This window comes from Camarhynchus parvulus, chromosome 4A (assembly GCF_901933205.1).
Source record: "Camarhynchus parvulus chromosome 4A, STF_HiC, whole genome shotgun sequence".
In the NCBI taxonomy this organism is placed as follows: Eukaryota; Metazoa; Chordata; class Aves; order Passeriformes; family Thraupidae; genus Camarhynchus; species Camarhynchus parvulus.
Genome location: NC_044600.1, coordinates 13,606,029 through 13,629,689, shown reverse-complemented (window position 1 = coordinate 13,629,689; position 23,661 = coordinate 13,606,029). Strand labels below are relative to the sequence as shown.

Genomic DNA, 23,661 nt, shown 5'->3' with positions numbered 1-23,661 from the left:
TTTCACTGGGTTCACTTTGAGATGGCCAGCACAAACTAGTTCTGAACAATAGTCCAGAACAATCATTCAAGATCACAAATAATTCATGAACAATATAACTTTTCTTAAAACATTAAGCCCAGCTGAGCTTACTGAACAGTCAGGACCAGTCCAAACACTTCAGCCAAGAGCACAAGCACAGGATTCTTGTCTAACGTAAAGCATAGACAGGTAAAATTTCAATTGTCCTTGCAGCTTTATCTGCAAAACAGGACTACAAAATCTACCTTTCACAAAGCTGGGATGCATTTAAATTATGTGATATTGGATACATTGGATACAATATGAAAATCTTGGATGGGAAACTGCATAAATGAAAAGCATTAAATCATTAAGGCCTGCTGTTTATGTCTCACATTCTGATGATCAATGTATGCTTATATCCTTTTTCCAGAAAATAAAATAGTTATTCCTGAGGTAATGGTGAACAGCTTGTAGAGAACTCATATTTAGGAGTTGTGCATAAATTATGCAGCAAAGAATTTACAGATATTTCATTTCCTTTGTAAATGTCATCCTTGGAGAACACTGGTGACAGATATCACACACAATCCACCTTTTGTTAATTTACAGAGCCATAGTACACAGGTCACACATACCAAAGAGAAGACTTTAGCTCAAGAAAAGAAATACAACTGTAAAATGGATTTGCTTGCACAAAGGCATAAAAGTTATCAAATAAAGCAGGAAAGCAATATTGATTTTGATATAGGCACCCCTAAAGATACAGGCTTTGCAGAGTCAATAGTGTCTTGATTTAGGTTCTAACCCAACCCCAAAGTCTCAGACTCGGCTCCATCCACTTATTGATTTGTCTGGCATGTTGGTTTTTTTTTTGTTTCTTTTTTTCCAGAAATGCTTTTCTGCTCTCAAATTTTAGCTAGCTCTCCCAGAAGAATGTCTAACACAGTCACAAAGAGCAATTCTGTTCCTTACAACTAAGCTATTGACTATCGTAACAAAAAGGAATGACAGAAGTCATGTCAGCTTAGCTTCTCACAGGACCTCACAGTGCTCCTTCATTCAATAACAATTATGTAATCAACAAGCAATGGGTAATGAATTGCAAAATATCAGCAGTCCTTAATTTTCTATCAGGTATGATAAAAACTTTATAAAGTTGGGCACTTCTTGAGAAATAAAACACCTTATAACTACCACCAATGCATCAGTTCTTTGATATTTTGCTACAAATCTCTTCTATTTTATTTTTTTTCTCTCTTGCTACCTGACATCTAAATGTCTATAATTTTAGATATAAAGACCACATGTCAGAAAAAAAGATCCACAGAAAGAGAGTTTCAAGATGTTACTTTTGCCATTTGTAGGCAGTAGTTTACCTGATGTGCATCTTCAACACCTTTGTCTTTATATGGGGAGGAAGGGGTTTAGATAAAAGAGCACAAAGAGACAGTACAGCTACTTTAACAAGCCTTAAAAAATTGTTTTTATTAAATTTCTACACTAAAATTGAAAACCTTTAGGTAGGGGCAAAAACCCCTGATGATGAATTATCAAGGAAACCAATAGAGGAAATAAAGCCATGCTTAGAAGAGATTAAACAAATCATAAAATTTTTCATAAAAGTAGGATGCAGGAAATAGAAGGAGACATAAGTGATTGATTGAGGTGCAAATGTATGTGTGGGCAGGAGGAAAGCAAAGGGTAAATTTGTCTGGGGAGTAAATCCATTTAGGTCATTATAGTTCAATATGGCCATGATCCAGCAAAACACTTGAGCGTATACTTGGTTTTAACATTACTCACTCCCAGAAGCTGAGCTCTGCTGACTTGTTCAGACTCAGGTTTGAGTGTGATTTCATCAGTATCCTCTCTTGAATTGTGTCACCCCACTTGAAAGCCTGTAAGACAACAAACTGAAAGATGGAATGGCTTTGGATGGGTTATCCACCTGAAGAATCCATTCTGGGCACAGCAAACTGCACACTCTGCTTTCTGTAATGGAATGAGCTTAGAAATGGAAACCTATTTTTGCAAAGACAGAGGCTGAAAAAGAGGAATGTCAATAGCAGCCAGAGGGGATGGGACATCAGGATGTTGCAAGCTTTTATTTAATGGAAAACCACGCTGAAATTTTGAGACATGGCACATGATAAGCTGATGTAACTGGGCCAAAATTATCATGCCTTTAATATTTGTTTGTGTGGTTCCATCAGTGGTGCCTGTGCCTGCAGGCTGCAGGGTCCCAGTGGAAAAGGACCAGCTCAGGACCACCCCCTGTGCCACAGGAGTGCCCCAGGACAGGGCAGAGCAGCTCCCCCTCTCCACAGTGCCTCTCTGAAGACACTTTATGTTGCAGTCATTAACTGCTGATAACAAGAAATTAATACTTTGATTGTTCTTTCTACCCCAAGTTTTGCTGAGATTTCTGGCCAGGGCAGAGGAATGATTTTTTTAAGTAGTCTGACTAAATCTGTGGCTCTGAACCATTAATTTGAGCTGATTATCTTGTGAAGAGACCAAAAGTTTAAATTTTTAACCCATCTTCTCATCTGTAGGAGTCCATTCTTTTTCCTCTCTAAGCTCCAATCTTACATTTTCTAGGACAGAAAGAAATAGCATCCTGGTTTTTCAGAAATGAGCAAAGTAGAAAAGATTAGATACACAATACAAGTCAGCATCACCAGGTACCATATTTATTTTTCTTAACTCTCTTTCCTGAGAAATGGGAGTAGAAGGATCACAGCTTTCATTAAACAATGAAATGAATTTATAATTCTCAAGATTTCACAGAAAACCATTAAAACATAATTATTGTAATGTCACCACAAATATCACTTTGACTTCTTGAATTTTCCTCACTTTTGAGCAGTCTCTGAGGATGCAACAATTGATTTATATAAGCAATTTGGAGAATTGAGGGACCTGTTCATCTGTCACAGAGTTCATTTTCCTCTAGGAAGCTTTGCTAATGCACAAGAGCAAACATCTACATATTAATAAAACCAGTAAGTTCACAAGGTATTTTTTCAATTTTATTAACAAGCTACTAAGTAAAAGGTTTCTTTGAAACAATTCAGAAGTTGAAATTAAAAATTGTGTGTCATTTTCAGCATTTTTATGTTTCATTTATCTGTCAGACCCTCAGTCAGCAAGATGAGGCGGGTGATAATTATTCAGGGTTGCCAATTAACCTACTTAGCAGGTCACACAGGTAACTGGCATAGATTGTGTCACATCTCATTACTGGGATAATAATTTAATCACTCAGTGCATTGATTGAAGGCCAGAGAATCTGGAGAATAAATTAAACAGGAAAATAAAATTAGTAGCTAGAGAGGCATTACATTTAAACACAAGAAAACAGTAAAATTATAAACCATGCTACTCACTAGTAGAAACCCAGTAAAGTCTGGAATGGGGGCTGGGGGTATTGAGAGTGGGGATTTTCAACCACAACTTCCAGCATGAGTATAAAAAAGGGTTATATGTCACCTTGCTCCTGTGAATGAAAGACAGTTTAACCCACGAGGAGGCTGTGAGCACGTGTGTTATTCTTTAGCATTTAAACAGATATGCAATGCAATTACCTTGGCTGCAGTGTGAGAGCCCAGACCTGCCCAGGCACACCTGCTTTGGGAGCTCTGGGGGACAATCCTGGCCTCTCCCCTCCTCTGCATCCCAGCCTTCTTCAGCTCTTTGTGCTTGGATTCAGAACAATGACAAAGGAATGTCAAGTAAGAAGGTCACATAATGGATAAAATAGTCTTGCAGGATCTGTCAAAAAGGACAGGAGAGATGAAAAAATTACAATAAGTAATTGTCAAAGTCATGGAGTCTGTGAAAAAGCTTCTCCTGTACAATAATGCTCTGCATTTACAAGGTGACTGAGTACATAAGAGATAGGAACAGAAGAGTCTGCCTGGAAGTGGAAAAACATTTTCTGTGCAGATGGAGAAAAAAACTACTGGAAGGAACAATAACATCTTTCAAAGTGGTTTCTATACCTGTAGGTTACATATAAGTTTGAAGCTTGTATCTGCTTCAGATAGAAGTATAACCTTTTTGAGAAATTATCAGAGTTTTATAATTCAAAATATGGACTGGAGGAAAAAAACCCACAAAACATTATTAATGCCAAGACTTAGCTAGTCCTGAATGTGTGAGGTGTGAGGTGTCCCACAGCACAGACAGAAGTACATGCAACTCCAGGAAAGATGAGAATATGGTGAGCTTGCCCTTGTCTTCATGGTCTATTTCAATGGTTTACTGTCTGCAAGAACAAGAGGGCTATAAAAGAAGCCATCACTCCTCTGAGCAGTGGATCATTCAGTTTAAACATATCTCATAGATGTTATAGCCAAGAATTACAGCACACTGAGCACTGCTCCAGGACTTGTAATTTATTCACTCAGTAGGGAAAAAAGTGACTTCCATAGCAGCACTTTATAGGCCTGTAAAATAAAAAACAACCAGCATGAAAAAATAGCCACTGGGCCAGGAATGAGTGTTGGTTTGGCTAGGAATGAAAATTTGGTTTGGTTTTTTATAACAATGAGCAAAACCACATGCTTAAGTGAGTGGATGTGACCAGATCACTCATTTATGCTGTCAAATATATTATTTTGAACCATAAATTGTCTTGTTGCTGAAAAAGAATACAGTATAGCAGAAAGGCTGAGCATATCTATTCCAGTTCTGGAATTGCAGAAACAACATGCAAACATGCAGCTCTTAAATGTCATTTTACTTGTTCCCACAGAATGTAAATGCTACAGTAGTCAATAACTTCTTAGACCTTCTCTTTTGTTTTTTGAAAATACTAAAGCAGGGCAGTGCTATTTGTGGATGCTACCCAGTAGCTCAGGAGTGCCAGATAACAGAAACTGCATGCAGAAGAAAAATCACTTCCACCTAATTAGTAGAAAACTTAACACTGATGAGCTAAATTTTCTCATTAAAATTTTCCCCGATAAAAAAAGCAAAAAGCTTAAAGATAATAGATTTATTTATTTATTTATTTATTTAAACATAAAGCAAGAGCTCAAAATCTTTGATAAATTCAGTGTAAGGGCCTCTCAGGAGATATCAGCAGTTACAGAAGACCCACAGCTACCAGTCTGTTTTTCTGGTTCTTGTGAATATTTTCAGTGTTTTCAGCTCATTGCTATTTTTTATATATTAGGTACAAAAGTAATAAATGGCTAATTAAATTTCACAGGCTACAGTCATAGACAAGAGTGACAGTGGGTTAGGAAACTCCATCAGAATACTGAGTATTTCATTTCCTAGCTATCTAGAAAAATCAGATTTTATAAATGCTTTGATAAGGCAAAAGCATTGTTGACTCATTCATTTCCATGATGATCTAGTGAGCCTTCCTCACAGAGGTTAGCTCAGGGCACTTATACAGCCTCAGCAGTATAGTTCCCATTTTGGGAAGACAGGATATATAACCTGAGCAGGGTTTCAAGCCCAAGAGTGAGCACCAGTGTGGGTCTAGAGGTGCCTGCTCTGCTCTGCTGTCAGGGACCACTGCAGAGAGTGGACACACGGGAACTGCATCCTCTTCAAAGATGGATTTTTCAGCATGAGAGCAGCTCTGAGTGATCTCTGGGGAAAGGATCAATTAGATACTTTGGCTTCTCTTCATTTATTACATACTCAATTGAAATAACATTTCCCATTGTTCTCTCATTTATAATTCACAGTCAGTAATTGTCATGAACAGTAACCCCATTAGGCTGTTGTCTTAGCACCATGTTACAACATTCCATTTTCAAATAGTGCTTTCCAAAGACACCATTATCCTTCAGTTGCAACAATCACCTGTGTATTTGTTAACTAAAAATATAATGAGAAGTACTAGCCCATATTAAAGTACAATAATACAGTGTCAAAGCATTTTGGACAGATCTGGACTGGTTAAAATGCTACTCTAGACCTCCTCCCAGCAGTGTGCAGGCTTGAATATTCCTGCTCAGTGCTACCCTCCTTCATTCCCCTTCTTACTCAGACTAACCCTGACTTTCATTCACCTGTAAAGGTGACACTAATTCCTGGATGCCTGCAGAAATTGAACCATATACCCCTGAGACACTTTGGGGCAGGGAACGGCTGCTTCTCCCTCTGCTGAAAATGACAACCACTCACAGCTGATAATTTCCACTGCAAGGAAAAAGGAAGGCTTTAGTCAGAATAGGGGCGGACAAGGGAAGAAATTCTGAACCTCTCCAGGGCTAGAGCAGCACCTCCCCAGGGAAGGTAATCCAATGGTTACCCCACCCTACACCAAAACAGAACCAAAAGTGCTGCAGGGCTTTGCCCTGCTCCCCCTGCCAGCTCTCAGCCTCACCCCCTCCTTAGGGAGGGCTGTCTCACTGCTCTCATCAGCTACAGCCTTGGGCACCCTTGGCAGAGCATCCACCCAAATGCCAGGGCTGGAGGGCAGGGCACACTGCTTTTTTCTCCCCCTGTCGTGATTGCCTGTTTCTCTGGACAGCAAAAATGGGTTTAAATCACTGCAAGCTGCGAAGAGCCTGGACCACTCTATCCCACTCCCTAGGCAAGCATTTTATCACCAGGCTGTATTTTCTACAAATAGATACCATATATTATTCTCAACAGAGAGCACAGCAATCCCTCTTCAAGCCCTGGTGAGAGGAGCAGTGCTGGAACCTTGGTCTAGGACACAAATTAGTCCCACATAACTTTCCATGCTGAAGGTGTCACTGGCTGCCTGCATCTGTGCTGGGCAGTTCTGGCTCAGGAAGTGACAAGTCTTTTGGTTCAGGGCTGCAGAACATGGCTGGTTTTTTGTTTGCCTCTGTGGCTTTCCCATTGCTCACAGAAGAAAGCCTTTATCCCTCAGTAAATGCAGAGCTGAACTAATACATTGTCAAGGATTCCTTGCAAAAGCACAGTTTACTTCTCAAGATAATGCTAAAGATTCCCAAGTGTAAGAGCCTGCAACAAAATGTAAAACATTTTAAATATAATGCAGTGAATAAGCACGGACTTTCCATAACAATCATCATTTAGTGAATGTATAAATAGAATAAAAGCAATATTGAAGCTAATAAATGACCTCTGACACCAAGAATGGATTGCATTTCATATTACTTTACTTAACTGCCCCCTCCTTCCCCCACCAAACAGAAGCTTTATTGACAAAATGTGCTCTGGTGATTTAGTCTGTAGACTTAAAGAATGTGCAACTCTGGGAAAAACTGAATTATGGATTCTATTTGTCAGACAAGGAATGGCATGTAATAACTTAATGAACTAGAAGCTTATTAGTTGTAAAAGAGAGAAGGTGTTGTCTATCAATCTTTTATTTTTTTTAACTCAGAAATGTTCAGGTGGATAAGCATCAAATCCATTTCACATCTATTATCTTATGAACACCAGTATGTGCTAGAATCTCAGCAAGCTACAAAAATATATCTCAGCCTCTAGTTTAATGTGCATTTTATTAGTCAGTTTTGGAGGCTCTATTTGAAACCCAAGTCATTAGAATACGTGCTCACATATTTGGCACTTGCACACAAGAGTTACCCTGATTTCATCAAAACTGTGGAGTGAAAGAAATTCAAACACAGTGACAGTGACACTGACAATAACAACTGTGTTTCAATAGCTATTTATTGCTCTATGGACACATAAATACAAAAGGATAGTGAGAGAATTTTAACAAGAAACTTGTAGAGAAACCAACCAGTCTAATATAAAATGGAGGAATTGAATCCTTGGTTGTTAAAGAAGTTTTCTCCACTTTGAAAAGTACAATAATTTACTTCACTTATCCTTTCCTGTGGACCTATTTATTCTGCACAATGAAGTGGCATTTGAATCATGATATTATGTGTGAATATGCACAAAAATTACAACAATAAGGTAGTTTAAAATCCATTAGATGCTTCTGCCAGTCTTAGCTGATATTATGTCTTAAAAATACACTGTAAAAATAAGAATAAATACATAAATAAATACATAAAACACATGTGCAAGTAAAAAGAAAAGGCAGAAAGCAGGAAATTCAAAGTTCAAGCCAATGCATACAGAGGTATATGTAAAACAAAGCAGTCAGGTTCTGTTCTATCAGCCCCAATATTTCATGTGCTGCATAGATCCCTGTGTAATTGCAATTTTAACTCTGCACAAGATCGATCTGCTTGCTTTGATTTTCTTTTCCAGAAATAAAAATAAGCAAGGAAAGAAAATCTGCATTAATTTATGCCTCTAGTAGGCTCCTGTGGAAGCTTTTTTTGGTTTACTGGTTTGTTGGGTTTTTTTTTGTGTGGCCAGTCTAGCAGCAGATGTCTTACATACATCAGGCTGTTTAGAAGAACAGTCCTAGCCATTTCACTTAATCAGGTAATAGCACACTATTGACATATTAGACCAATTTAATACATTTGTTTTCTTTATCCATTTACATTTCATCTCAAAGGTCTCCAGCACAATGGGATTTTGAACTATTTGCGCTGAGCGCAATCGAAGGGCCAGTAATCCAATAATTTGATTTTCTTGCTGCAGAGACCAGGAGAGAGGGAAAACCATCTTTCCCTTGCTCCAGCAAGTGAGCTGCAGGCCTGCATTAGGCTTTTAGCTTCCTGTGTAAAACATACCCCAAGGGCAACAGAAGGCCACTTAAACACAGCTTGGAGGGCACCACTGGAACATGGCTGTGGCACGTTGGCTTTCTGCCCAGGAGTAAATTCCAACCATTAGCATCAAACACTCATCCTGAAGCTCTCAAACTGAAATTAAATGCCATCTATCAAATGAATAAACAATAATAAAGTAGCACAAGTAAATTAAAAAAATAAATTGCAGTAATTTAGACTGTGGATCATCTGTTCTGGGTTGCTGTTCCAGACTGTTCGCCTCAGATTATCTTTCAGCCTATTTTTTCACTATTGGATTTTTGTACATGTAAAACAGCCTTTGATACACAAATTGAATTTATTCATGCTCTCTCCTACTCGTATGAAAATATAGTTTTAAATAAGACTTGTTTTTCCTATGGAAATAATTTTTTTAAATTCTGCTAGTCATAGGTTGAGTCTACATGAGTTGTGTTTAAACAAGAATACAAACAATAACAATTAAACAAGCGAAAATGTACCTCTAGATATCTTAGCTGGAGCTGCACATTCTGGCTCAGGCAGTCCAGGAAAATTTCAGCAGGCTTCAGAATTTGGAAAGCTGTGAATTTAAAGTGAATTATCCCTTTCAGAGTGCTCAAAGAAAAAGCAACCAGTAGTTTGGGACAGATTTTAAAAGGGAAATTTTTAATAAGTAGAATTTCCCTAAATGAAATTTTTGCTATAGTGTCCTGGCTAAAACTTCACTTTTTGTGAAAAACAAAAAAAACCCAAAAACCAACTCTGGGAAATGATTATGCTTTGTCTGAATCACAGCTATTACAGCAATAAATTCAGCCTTGTGCTGAGATGGGACAGTATTGCAAAGGAGAGCAAAGGGAAATATCTCACTTACTGAATATTAGTCTCATTTCCCAAAACAAGTTGACTCTTCCCAGGAACTTCTTTGCCAAAATTTCCTTAGGGCATGAAATAATTGGCTATTAACCAGTGTGTTCTTGACCCAAAGAATGGAGCAGAAAACATGCAAGTCTTGTCTGGATTACTAGAAGAAAGAAAAGAGAAATTAGAGTAGATACGCACTGCCGGAGCCCGTGGCTGTCTTCATTTTGCTCGTTGTGACTGGAGGCTTTTACCTGCATTTATAGCAGGGCAAAAGAACTGAGGAAAAGATGGGAAGGGAAACTAGAACAGCACAACCTTCTCCCTTTTCAGATTTATTTTCCCCGGCCTACTTGCCCTGCATTTAGTGTGGGGCTGTGAAAAAGGAAGGCTGCCAGCTCCATAGCATCATATTGCCAGCATAAAGGGCACCCTGTCTCTACCCGAGGCAGCAGGGAACTTATGAAAAAGGGTCTGCACACTAAGAGGAAAAAACAGCAAAATCTTACTTATCATAAATCCTGTGCACAGTCTTCTGAACAAGTGATAGTTTCCTTTTTTTCCCCTTGTACATGGGATCACCTGTAACCCACCAAGACCTCCGAGGTGCCTTGGGTGCTGCCCCAGCGCCCCGGGCAGCCCACGGGAGGGTGGCTGAGTTTGCAGCATGTGGGGACAATTCCCATGGCCTGGAAGGATCAAAACAAGTTGTTAGTATGCACCAGGCAGAGCCAAGGGCTGAGCCTGCTGCTAATGAGGGCTGCACTGAGGGCTCAGGTCAAGGTTTTGCTAAATCCTGTGCTCTTGGTACACCTGAAAACAGCACACCAATGGGCAGCGGGGCTCACGCACCTGCCCGAGTGCAGGGCAGCATAACCAAAGTGCTGGGGCAGGTGTTTGAGCCACTGAGAAAGTGTCTGCCCCTCAATGTCAGCTGCTTCAGTGGAGCTGTGTAAGTCAAGAAGTCCTTCTGGGGCTGGCTGGCCTCTGTTGCACCTGCCCTGCTGCTGGGCAGGTGTGTCTGGGCAGGGTGCAAAGCCTGGTGCTGGCTCATCGTGGTTCACAGTGATCCCCAGTAAGTTCCTGTACACTACAGGGGACAGACAGCAGCCACAAAAGTTCTGGGATGGGCTGTGATCTCGCTGGCATCACAGCAATGTGGTGCAAGAGGCTGTAAGAAAGGGAGGGGAGTGGTCAGCTGCCATGGAGGGCTGCCAGGGATGGATCTTCAGGAAGCACAGGACAGGACATTAAAGCTGAAGAGATCCCTTGATGTGAGAGAGCAGCTGGGGCACACAGAGCTGTCTGTGCCTTGGGGCAGGTGATGAGCCAGCTGACAGCAGGTCAGGACCAGAGGGCAGCCCATGGTGGGTGACATTGTGGTCAGTGCCTGCTACAGGCCACCTGACCAGGAACAAGTAGATGAGGCAAAAAACTGAAAGCATCCTCATGTTCACAGGACATCAAAGGTCAGAGCACTGGAGGCACACCGAGAGCTGCTAATGAAGCAGCAGAACACACACACACCACAAGATGCTCCTGCTGGACCCTAGCTTGGCTCTAGCTACCTTAAACTGTGGCTCTCATCCTCTGCATAACCACTCTTGTGCCCTTCAGAGGATGGTGAGCACTACCTGTACAGACCTCCTCAGCAGTCTCTGTGTCTCCTCATTGTCTTACACCCCACCTGAATGCTCTGCAGCAGAAAGTTTCAGTTCCCTCCAGCCTTAGCCTGCTGATCACTGTTTGATGCCCTGAAAATGTAACACGTGCAAACAGGCTGTATTGGGTGCAAATTTAGAGAAAACATTTCCTATGAACAAAAAGGAGGCTTTTTGGTTGGTGTGGGACGTGTGTGTGTACATACACTGGGTTTAAATAAAGCTCCCCCATGATTCCAGGTTGGATTTCACTCTGTTTCAAAAGCCTTCACCTGCTATATATCCCAAAGTGTCTGAATAGCAAGAAAGGGGCTTGGAAAAACCTTGCTGACTACTGTAAAAAGGGGAATGGTATCCCAAAGACTGTGCTTCCCCATTCCTACACCTGTGTGGCAGGAGTTCCTCTGATTTTGTGCAATAAGAATTCCCTATATCACAGAATATGGCCTGCAGAAGCAGTTTTGTCTCAGTTTATAAACAGTTTTACAATATCTTATGGTGGTGGAAAGATTCCACAGCAATCAGAAAGTCCTATGGTATGTTCTAGGGATGTGGGATCATGTCTAGAGAATTTGAGGGAGGAACTTTAATATATTGGGAAGAGCTTATAACTTCAAACACAAATTAGGACACTTAATTTTCTTTAAACCCTATGTCCAACTGTTCAGATTCCATGAGTGCCTCAGGATCTTTCCTCACAATACTCTTGCACACACCTACATAATACCAGTGCTCTGCTTATTCTGTATTTCAGTAACTTAAATACACGACAAATTCTCTCATGCTGCAAATTTATCTTCATTGAGCTATCTTTTGATCTTGGGCATTAACTCTGCTCAGCACTAAGGTAGAGACAGCCTATCCAATTAGCAGATGAAGCCTCAGAAACTCAGGACACAGCACCTCTGTTCCACTGCCTTCCAGGAGATTTGACCTCAACAAACACATTAGATGAACCCAGCCACAGTATTTGTCTGCCTGCCTCAGCTGGCCTGCTCAGATGGCATTTTGCCAGTTAGCAAGGTAAAATCTGCTTTTGGGAGATGCCAGAAAAGGATGGCTTTAGGTCCATAACTTGCTAAGGTCTGTTAATACAGCTTTCTTCTGACTCTAAGCAATCACATAAAACATCTTGACTTTCTTAGCATAAAAGCAACTCCTTATCAGACACTCCCTTGTATGGAATCCAAACAACAAATAACCAACTTGTTTCCCAACATCTGCAAAAACAAATTATCTTTCATAGGAGATTGGCTTTGTGCTCTTGTGTTCTGCTGCCAATGTCATCAAGGACACTTTCACTCAATAGCTACTCTTGGAGCAATGAGCACCCTATTCTGTGTTTTCCCCTGCTCAGAGCAAGGGGCTTCTGAGCCATTGTCAAGGTTCCTGAGCACAGATACCAAATGTAGTTCTGCACTGAATGCCAAATAAACCCATCACTTTTTTTTGTTGGCAACTTCAAAGCCACAGGGGGAATCCATGACTCAGCTGCCATTAAAATTCACTAGATAATTGTGAACAACCATACCTCAGTGCTCTGCACCTCCAGTTAATCTGTTTGTGTCTGTTTGTGTCAGCTGATTCCTGCAGCACCCCAAAGCTATGAGAGCAGGAATGCCAGGATTTGAGGATGTTCTGAAGGCTGGCTGAAATCAGGGACTCTCCAGATGTTCCTGGATGCCTGAAGCAGCATCAAATGAGGCTGTATTGAAGAACTCTAAGGTGACAGCAGGTGTGAAATGCCTCAGTGTATTTCATAAGAGTGAAACACAGCTGGGATGGACAAGTAAAACTCCAAGATCTAGTAATGGTCCCAACAATTTCTGAAGCTAAGCTTGACTGACTGCGTGGCTTCATTCACTCAGCACCTCCAGTAGGTCATTAGTGCTGAACCCAGTGGGTGCTCATGCAAATGGAGCACTGAAACACCAAGCAAAATGCAAGGACCTGTGTTCTTACAGTAGCTTCTGCTTTATCCCGTTGGGAATCACTACACTGTGGCTTTGAGGGTCTGTAACAGGAGAGTTTGTGGGAATCAGACAAGAACAGAAGAGTGGGATCTTCAAACCATGCTCTAAAACTGGAGTTTGCCCCACTTTTCTTCAGCATTCCCACAGCAGTCCCTCCTCTCTGCCTCTTCCAGTCTGACTACTATTTTTATTAATATTTTTTGGTGTGACATGATTTATCAGAAGTCTACTTTGTCAGTCTCTGTTCATTCTTGCTCTTTCCAAGCATTTTACATTCAGTACAACAGTTATAAAACCAAGAGCCAGAGCTAAGATGAGAAAAAAGAGATCATAAGAACATAAGAAAAGAATCAAGAAGAAAATCCTGCAGTCCATGGAGAACATTTCCATTTCGTGACTGAAGTGTGTTGTACAGCAACAGGAAAAAAGTCACAGAGAACTTCTTTAATCTAACAAGGAGCAAGGAATGCCATTAGAATGAGGAGAGCCATGTTATTATGCTGACATTGTAGGGCCTTTCTTGCACTTGCTCAAAACCCCTCCTGCCTGGATTATTGCTAAGGGTTAAGAGAATTGAATTTTACTGAAAATAACTGAGAACCCAGTTATTTCTGAAGAGATGTGGGAGAAAGGGCTGGAAGTGAATGCAACACAAGGAAACCTCGAATGGGGAGGAGGACTACAAATACAAATTTACTCCCCTGCAAAATCAATTCATCTAAAATTGAGTACAAGAACAAGATGATATTTCCCTCCTCCCTCCTACAACACATTCTATTCTTCATGTATATTGACATTGAAGGGTAAGCATGATAAATAGCTCTATTTTCAGTAACAAAAAGAAGAAAGTTATGAGACTGACTCCAGCCTCAAACCTTGCATGGTCTTCTACAAGGAGACTGTCTCTGCTGGCAGAGTGAGGCAGGCTTTGAGAGCCCTCTTTAGGGACACACAGGGGATGTTTTTTCTGGCCCACAAGCAGGTCACTTAACTATTGTTATCATATCTATACAGAAATATTTTCATGCAGCCAAAAGCCAAAGGAGAGAATTTACCTTTCTGAATCAACAGTAGGGTCCACAGCAGATTCATTATGGGAACCTGAAAAAAAAAAAAAAAAAAAAAAAAAAAATTGGCTTCTGAAACTGCCACCTCCACCAAAGAATTTTTAAATGGTTATGCCTTAAACTATTTGTTCTTTTATTTTCCACAGTGTAGCCAACTGAAAATCAAATTCACATTTAGTGCTTAAGCAGTGAATAATGTTAGCAGTTGGTTAAACAAAAATAAAGATTACCTGTATGACTCACATTAATATATAGCAATATCTGATGCCTAAATTTTAACACAATGTCAAGCACAATGCTCATTTTTGTTTAAAATGAGAATTACAGTCTGTCTATCAAAATGGCTTTTAATTAACTCAAAAGCACATAAAATTTTTCCCGTAAAGGGAAAAGTGTATCTGAATACACCAGCAAAGATGAAGGTAACTAAAAAGCTTTTTAAAAATAGGATAAAAAAATATAGATAAAACAAATCCAGTTAATCCTTTTCAGGACCTAATTAACCTTAAAAATGAAGTCTCCAGCCTTTCCCATGGATTTCAATGCAAGGGAGAATGTCCCAGGGAGAATGCCACAAACTATAGGTCTCATTTAATGGAGTTTTGATTGAGGATAAAGGCAGAAGAGTCAGCCTGTGGTACCCTCTCTTTGCACTGAAAAGTGTCCAATTCCAAAGGCAAATGCACTGAGCTCAGCCATCCCAATTAAAGTGTCAGCTGCTATTCAGCATAAGCAAAGATAGCACAAAGAATGCAAAAGAATCAGCCAGTACAGCGTATTTACAAAGGCAGCACAGCAATTGGTGTTAGTTAGGGGACAGCAAAGCACAACACCTGGTATTTAAACAAACAGATGTACTTACTTACATGTATATATTTGCTCATACAGAGCTCACACACATAAATATATCACAAAAAAATTGTATAAAAAGGAGTAAAACTTTGCTTTCTCTAGGATATTCTCTTGAATCTTTGTACGAACAGCAGTAGAACTCCAGCTGAAGCTTCAGTATCTTGATGTTGAAACCGTGTCTTCTTGCTGCAAGTAAAAAGTGTTAAAAAGAAATATTCAAAGACCAATTTTTTTCACAGGCAACTACAACTCATCAGGTATGCACAGCACACATACACCCTGATCTTACACTGTTGTCAGCCTGCCAAAACCCCTCATGGCTCTGGAGGAATTTCTGTGCTGAGATCAGGATCCCACAGGGTCATTCCCTGCAGTGGTGCCTGGCACAGATCCCCCACTGCCATCTCTGGAGGTTCTGCCTCAGTGCTCGTGGCACTCTGCTGCACTCAGGTTAAATCACCTGAAAGGCTCCAGCTTCCTCACTTCCCAATGCCTACCAGTTACTGTATTTTTATCAGAGAGGATGAGAGTGGCAGAGAGGACTCCCTGCCAAAGGTTATCTCTGAGTTCATGGTGTGTGTCCTTCTGCTGCCACATCCAATCAAGCACTAACACTGTTCCAGGCAGCCTTCCCTGGGACTGCTCCTGTGGGGCCAGCAGGAATTTCTGCTGCTACAGGGAGGACAAGCTGGGCTGGCACCACAGCTCCATGTGGACATGGTCAACCTTCAAATGGTTGTGAAATGATCTTCCAACTTCAGCTTTCCAGTGCTACTGTTGTTTCCAAGAACTAAAGAGACACAGCCCATCGGGCTCTGCTCAGCAAGAACAAAGCTCACCCAGAGCAGTGGGAATCCCCTCAAGTGCTCTGTGCTGGTTTGAAATGTCCCAAAGAAAGGCCAGGGATGCTCTGCTCCTCTCAGCCTCCCTGGGGAGTGCCAGTGCTGGTGCTGGGGCTCACTGAAGGAGCCACTCTGGGGGGTTTGGATGACTGCGCTCACACAGAAGGAGCTTCAGCCACTTCTGCAACCCATGTGGATCAAAATTACAGGGGAGGCTGCAGTGTAATATGGGGTCATTTCTGCTTCTTCTTATCTGACAGGAAATTCATTCCCAAAAGCTAACACAAGACATTCATAACGTCCTTTTTAAGCTCTTGAAGATCCACCTCAATTTCCTCTACAACAGCTGGTGTGGGTTTACAATAAATGAGAATAAACTGGTGCACAGCCCATGCTCTTGTAATTGGCACAGTGATGGACTTGGAGCCCTTTTCAACATTTGTGAAGCCAGATAACCCAAGCTAGCAGCAAGAGGATGCCACCATGAAGCATAATTATTTTATAGCCCCTATTTAATTTTTGGAATATCAAAATTTACGACAATCACTAAAGCAGACTGATTAAACCCTAAGCGTAAACACACCATGAAACAGAAGTTGTTTTGCTGTCATCCCAAGTAAGCATCTATTTGCAAAGTACATGGCAATATCAAAGAGCTCTCTATTGATTAAACTTTGAAAATAAAATTGCACCACTTATCACATGCTGTTTGCAAAAATGCCAATCATTATAATACTCACATAAGCATACTGCGTCTTCCCCCTGAACTCGTTAAATTTATTACTGAGACTCTATCCTGAGCTGCCTACATGTGGAAAAAATATCATTCAGATAACGCATTAACATTTATAACCAGTATTTAAAGCTGCGCATGGTGCCATCTCAAATGATAAGGGTCTTGTCAGCATTTCCAGTATAAGCTTCATTTCAGGGAATGGAAGAAGGGAGGGAGTGGCAACTCTGCATTTCAGCAATTTTAAATGACACCAACAAGAAGCCTGACATACAAGTTGTCAATCTAATTGTACCTATCTTTCAGAGATAGGTGCATCTTTCATGTCCACATTCAGTTTAAAAAATAGCAAAATTCTCACTACATCATTGTAAGCTACCTGTCATTCTGCTTGTGCATACAGCATCCCACACAATTATAATTCTAGATCTAAGCCTTCATATTACAAAAGCTCTTAAGGTATGGAACAAAAATGATATGACCCCCCCTCGCAGTTATACTTGCACTCTAGAGGAGAAAGAAAGAGATAAGCCAAACAGCCAACAATACAACAATGAGGGCTGGTTCATGACTCATGTTATCAGATGTTCCTGCAGTATCAAAATACTAATGCTGAATACAAATTTTAATGCCAGAAAGGATAAAAAATAACAACGAGAATTTTTGGGGTGAGAAATTCATAGGTACAATGCATCTGCCATGAGCCTAATTCTGCTACAGGTACCATGTAAGCTGTGATTTGCTGAATGACACCTGTTAGCTGTTGAGGTTTAAGTATTCTGCCAAAAGAAAAGATATTTAAGATATTTGTATTAGTATAAAAAAATGTCAAAAGACAAAGGTAGTTGTCATAAGACAAGAGAGGCTTCTGAAAGACACATCTCTAAAAAGGAAGGTATTGAAGTGCTTATACTTGAGATGATCTGGATCACTGGACAGGTCATAAGTAAATATTTGCAAAGGAGGGACCTCAGCTCTATAGAATTCTAAGTGCATCAGTAACACCTGCTAGAAATAATAAAGCCAAACACTTCTGTGTGCAAAAGCAACAATATTTCTAATCAGAAAGCTCAAATGCTAACCAGAGTAATGGTTGTAAAGCCAAAACACTGAGCAAATATGTGTGCAAATGAATTTTCCAGATTCCAAGGTGCAGTTGATTACCAAGACTAACTGAGCTGTCCTCTTCTCCTCCCAGCTTTACTTGCTGCTCAGGCACACAGTGGACATAAAAATCTCCTGCTGTGCAAAGGACTTTATTGCTTTACAGGAAAAAGACTAATAGATGATAAAAAAGAGGCCATATAAAGGATGGGCAGTTGTTCAGAAATTATGTGCTTTGGAATGGAAAGAAATGTCACAAGAGCTATGGAATGCATACACACACTTCATACTGAGGCCAAAGCTGGAATCTCCTGGGCTGAAAAGGCACCACACAAAGAACAAGGTCCATGCTGCGCAGCATTTGGGCACACACTCATCCATGGACTATTCCACAGGTTCAGGTGTCCCCCACCACCACCCCCTGGCATTTAGGCTGGAGAGCAGTTGACTAAATATCTTCAGCATCCAAACCCCAATGACTGCAATAAAGCAGAGGTATTATTTTAACTAACTCCTTCCCTTCCTATTGTCCTTTCAGTTAATGTGCACATTTGGCATATTTCTGATTTGCTTTGGAATGAATCCATCAACCCAGAGATGGTTCTGAGGACAGCCAAGAAAGCAACTCCAAGGCCAGGTAAATAGCAATGTTAGAAATTTTGACATCAAGCAGTTTTAAGCACCATCAGAGTTTGATCACTGTTAATAGCAGAGGAGATTCTGAGTATGCCTATTTTCTACCCAAGCACCTACATCTCACCATAAAACATCACACTAGATACTCAAGATTTGTGTGCCTGTGTGTAACTCCCCAGGGCAGAAGCCAGCTGGAATCCTGGCCCCATAAAGCCAAAGGGAGATTTGTCCGTGGCTGAAGTCTAGGTCAGGATTTTATGTATGTTTATTTTGTGCTTTGTGCAATAACAACTCAGGGAGCTACTTCAGATGCCAAATAAATTTTGAGGTTTCTGTGGAATTTGAAATACTTTATAAGTGATTCTCCCCAACAAATTAATGCAGCCACCATTCTCACAAGTTCTAATTGCCTCATCAATTTCTTTTCATGCCACTTGCAGTTATACATCATGCTTCAAAGTCAGCATGTGTACAACCAGCCTCCACAAGACAAATATTATGGGGTATTTTTCAGGTAAATGATTACTGCTCAGAGACAGTGAAGTTTCTGGCTAGAGTGATGTGGAAAAGACTGCAGAAAAGCAGGGAATGTTTTTCTCTACTTTAAAATTGAAGTATTTAATTCTCAGAGAATTACATTTTTTATCATTGGAAAAACTTGTGGGTCAGGATAAAAGCAGTTCAAAAAAGCAAAGCGACAGGCTGCACGTGGAAGCACAGGAAAACAAAAGGTTTATTCTCAGCACAGTCGTGCTGTCCAGCCACTTCCTGGGATGTAAGTCTTCATTAGTGGTTGCTCTAGAAAACAAACATCCTTGTTAACAAATGTCATCTCCTCCCTCTCTTAGCTTTTAGTGATGAGCAGACATCACATGGTGTGGAATATCCCTTTGACCAGTTCACACAATCACAGAATAATGAGGTTGGAAGAGACCACTAAGATCATCAAGTCTAACCTATGCCCTAACAGCTCAACTAGACTATAGCCCCAAGTGCCATGTCCAGTGCCATGTCCAGCTGGGGCCAGCTGCCCTGGCTGTGTGCTCTCCCCAGGACCCTCCTCCTGCCCAGCCCACCGAGGGCAGAATGTTGGAGAGACAGCCCTGAGGCTGTGGGAACACTGCTCAGCAGCAGCCAAAGCCATGGTGAATTATCCACGCCCTCTGGGTGTGCCAGCCCAGCGCTGCAGGGGAAATGAGCTCCAGCTCAGCCAGACCCGGCTCAGCGAGGCCCGGCTGAAATCTCCCACCCTCCTGGGGCAATCCTCAGTCACTTCTCCACTGATGAGTGGGAAACTAAAATTGCTCAGAGCAGCACCTTTCAGCGGATTTGGTTCCAAACTTTTGTGAAGAGGGGGACCTTGACTGACAGCCACACATGCCCACACCCTGTGCACATGCAGAATTACACTCCTCTTAGAAACCAGGTGAACAACAAAAGCTAATGATTACCCAATACTTTCTTCAGCGGGCAGCTATTCACAAACATCTCATGGAATGAATTGAATGGAAGGAACTTTTGGGAACACATGGAGACTGAAAAAATGCTGTTTCTTTTCCACTCATCTCATTTTTTTCTGAAGCGAAACCAGAACTATGTGACCTCTGTGCATAATGACAACTCAATGACACAGCTCTCATTCTGAATGTGGAATATGAAATGCTCACCATGAACTGCTCAAAATAATCCTCAGGCCATGATTATTCATAGAAATTATTTGGTGAGTAATTTCAATTAAATAAATTCAAGGAATCAAGAAAAATAGGCTAAACTAATAGAATGCATTATTTATGATGAATAATTCATTTGGAGGAACTTTCTGCCACTATTGCAGAAAGCCAGCTCAAGGCATAGGGCACTGAAGTCTCACTTAAGCCCTGTTTTGAGGTCTTAATTGGGGGCTTTCATGATGAATCACTCCAGGCTGGCCCTCTGCCCAGGGCTGAATTTCACCCATTGCTCCTGCTCCTCACATATTTCTAGATATGTCATTAGCACAGTGGAATTTGTATTCTTTCAATTTCATTGTCACAAAAAGTATGATATGGATTTCTTTATGTTCCTTTTACTACTAAACACTAAAGAGAAAAAATTTCTCACATCAGCTCACCAGAATTTCAACAGTGAAAGTTCATCATACCCATACATCAACTGCATTGTGCAAATATGAGCCCCCTGTCCACTGAAGTAAGGCAAGAAGACACAATAATTTAAACAAGACTCTCCAAATCACTAAAAACACTTGTGTGCACTTGTGCTTACACGATGGGACATTTCCAGTTAAAAACATTCACAGTATGTAACACATAGATTATGACTCTGAGGAAAGCTGAAAAAATGTACTTGTAAAAGGTAGTGGTAGAAATTACTGTGGACACACATTTGAAACACAATAAATAATACATCCATCGTTGTTTTAAGGTTGGGAAAATAAAACCCCACACTTCCCTTTTTTTTTTTTTTTTTTTTTTTTGTTCTCGTTGCTCAGCAATGCCAGCACAGAATATCTATCATCAGGAAGATTCATCTCGTTGTTCCTATCAGAGAAAAAGAGCCATTGACATGATGAAACAAAGCACTTCCAAAAATATTTAAAGCACTCAATAAAACCTAAGTGCCGATTTTGAAGCTAATTATTTGTTCAAAGATCTGGTCCAAATCCCACTGAAATCAGTCGGAGTCCTTCCACTGACACCAAAGGGCTTTGGATCAGACATACTACTTTCCTGAATAGGATGAAGACATCCATAAATATTAATTGTCTCACAGTGCTTTGCTGGGTGCTATGATAAAAGGTGTGAGTGTAGTAGGGGAGAGGATATTTGTTTTTCTAGGCAAGAAAGAAAAAAAAACTGGGCTAAATCTAAACTAATGATCAATTCTAAATTGCGCAGCGGAAGAGTCCGTCAGCATCCCCAAAGCACAGGCTACCAGGGATACCTTCTGAAAGACAGCTTCTCTATCACATTTCCTGCTGAAACCAATATTACTGCCATTATAATACACTAAATTATCTTCTTAAGACAGTCAGGATTAATGATACAAAAATTCAGAAACTGGTAGTTCTGCTGTTGCAGTTTTTACCACCAGGGTAGAATCACACTGTGCTGCTATAAAACAGATTACCCCAGATATATTGAAACAAATCATGATGTAGTCTCCTTGCAAAAAAAATCATGTTGCACTTAGATAACAGGTCTCAAAAATGCCTAACCTTGGCCAGGGTCTGAGTCCTTGCAGGAAGCAAAAACTGAGGGAAGAGTTAGAAAGCACATTAATTTAAAGTCATAGTTCATTAAATGCTTTCATTTATACAATAGGTAGTCATGAAGTGTCAGTGAGTAGTACTCTGAAGTAGGCCAGCCCTCCATATGTTTGCACGGTTGGGAGAAATGGAGCTAAAAAGCACATCTGGAAACCAGAGAAATTCCTTACAGTTGATGGCACAGGCAGTCACTGATTGCCAGCAAAAGGCAACTCAGCAGACACCACCCAGTCTGGAGTGCCCCTGTGCCCTCACACTGGCTCATCTAGCAGCTCTCCTTCCACCGAGGCTTCATCCCAAAGGTCTCCCTCCTCTGCCTCTCTCGGCACGTGTGGCTGTGGCTGGGCAGCCCAGGACGGACACAGGGCCATGGAGGGCACAGGCTGCTCTCCCTGCCTCTCATGCTCACCCTCCTTCACCATCCCCTGCTCATTCCTTGCCCAAAGAAAGGGGAAGCCAGAGACTCCTCTTTCATCCTGTCCTTTACAGCACTTACCAGTGCTGCTGGATGAGATAATACTGTGGATAACAAGTAACAATTACTTTGCATACTGTTCACTGCTAAATCTGGGAACTGTTTATTTCCTTAAGAACTCCTTTTAAGTGATGCTCAAAAATTCCCTTTGCAGTATAGGAAAGACCTCAAAAAGGTACGTAGTAATGGAAGTAGAATATCTCCAGCTACAAAGAGACACACACATGCACAGAGAAAGCCAGAATACAAGATACTTGTTGGAGAGCAGTGATGATTATCTCAGAACCCTAAAAGCTTACATGGAGTAGGCATCTCATATGCAGTGCAGGATTACAGGATGAGGAACATATGAGATCAGGAAATACCTATATTTACAAATTCCCATTGTTTTACTGCATCACCCATCATGTTGTGTTCACAGAAATCAATATTGGCTTCTACTTATACTGTGTGAATAAACATTTTACTTGCCAACAGCATCCTTAATAGAATATCTTAATAGATTCTAATGACCAGTAAAACTTATATCCTGCCCTCCATCCAACTCACAGAGTTTTTGCTTTGTTTCTGGCTGCCTTCATTTCTTTATTCCATAAGACTTGGTGGATATGTTTGTTCCTTCACTTATATACAGAGAAGCAAACCCAAAAACTGATAGGTAGTTTTTAACTGATAAGTAGTATTTAGCATCCACCTGCAGATACAATGTGAAGAAGAAAATTATCTCCACATTTTTCCAGACTTTTTCTTCTCCTTGATATTTACTCTCCCAGAAGGACAACAGCATGATGTGCACTAGGCAGGAAGGGTAATGATCTGTGCCAAATTTTATGTGCTTATGCTTCATGCTGTGGTCTGGCTTTTTTTACCCCTGCCAGCAGACAGATAAAGTGGTGGCTTCAGGACTGTGCAGGAGCCAAGAGCTGCACTGGTGTATGGAGGAGCACAGGACTAAGAGACTGTTTGAAGCAGGTTAAGGCTGGCACCAGGCAAGTATTCCGCTCATACTTGCTCTGCAGCTGTCTGGGAGTGTCCCCATGGGAAACAGGTAGGGGATAATTAAGGGCTCTTAAGCCAGCAGACAAGGATATTACAAGGATAAACATTTCCAACTGAAGACAGTTAGATGCAGAGTTGTAGAGGAAGCCCAGTCTTTTACCTGTGGGGGATGAAACCTATTGGAACAATTTACCGAACACGATGGCAGATTTTCACCATAGGCAATTGCTAAAATATGCCTGGCTACATTATTGGGTTTCATTTCTTTTCTTTTTCCTATGAAGTATGATCTAGTTTGAACAGGAATTAATTCAAATTTAGCTGATGGCTTGGATTATGCAAGATTCAAAAGCCACAATGGTTCTATTAAGTATCATAATCTATGCATCTGTAGTGAGTCTTCATCACTCTGCACAAAAAGGAGCATTGAGGGAACACAGCTAAATATTTGGGACCTCCACAATGCTTACAAATCAGGCATAACCTTGAGTTTCCCCAAGCCCTCATGTGCTGCTGTACCAACCTGCCTCCTGGCCTTTTATCCCTGGACGCTCCCAGATAGT

General features: G+C 40.9%; 1 long non-coding RNA gene across 1 annotated transcript; it reads right to left on the bottom strand.

The window, feature by feature from the left end:
* Positions 1–1,612: 1,612 nt before the first annotated feature.
* LOC115914848 lies at positions 1,613–9,207 on the bottom strand. Its single transcript, XR_004061456.1, has 3 exons — positions 9,131–9,207; positions 3,591–3,777; positions 1,613–1,901 (listed from the first exon to the last, which is right to left on the bottom strand). It is a non-coding gene; the product is annotated as an uncharacterized LOC115914848 (long non-coding RNA).
* Between the last annotated feature and the right edge of the window lie 14,454 nt (positions 9,208–23,661).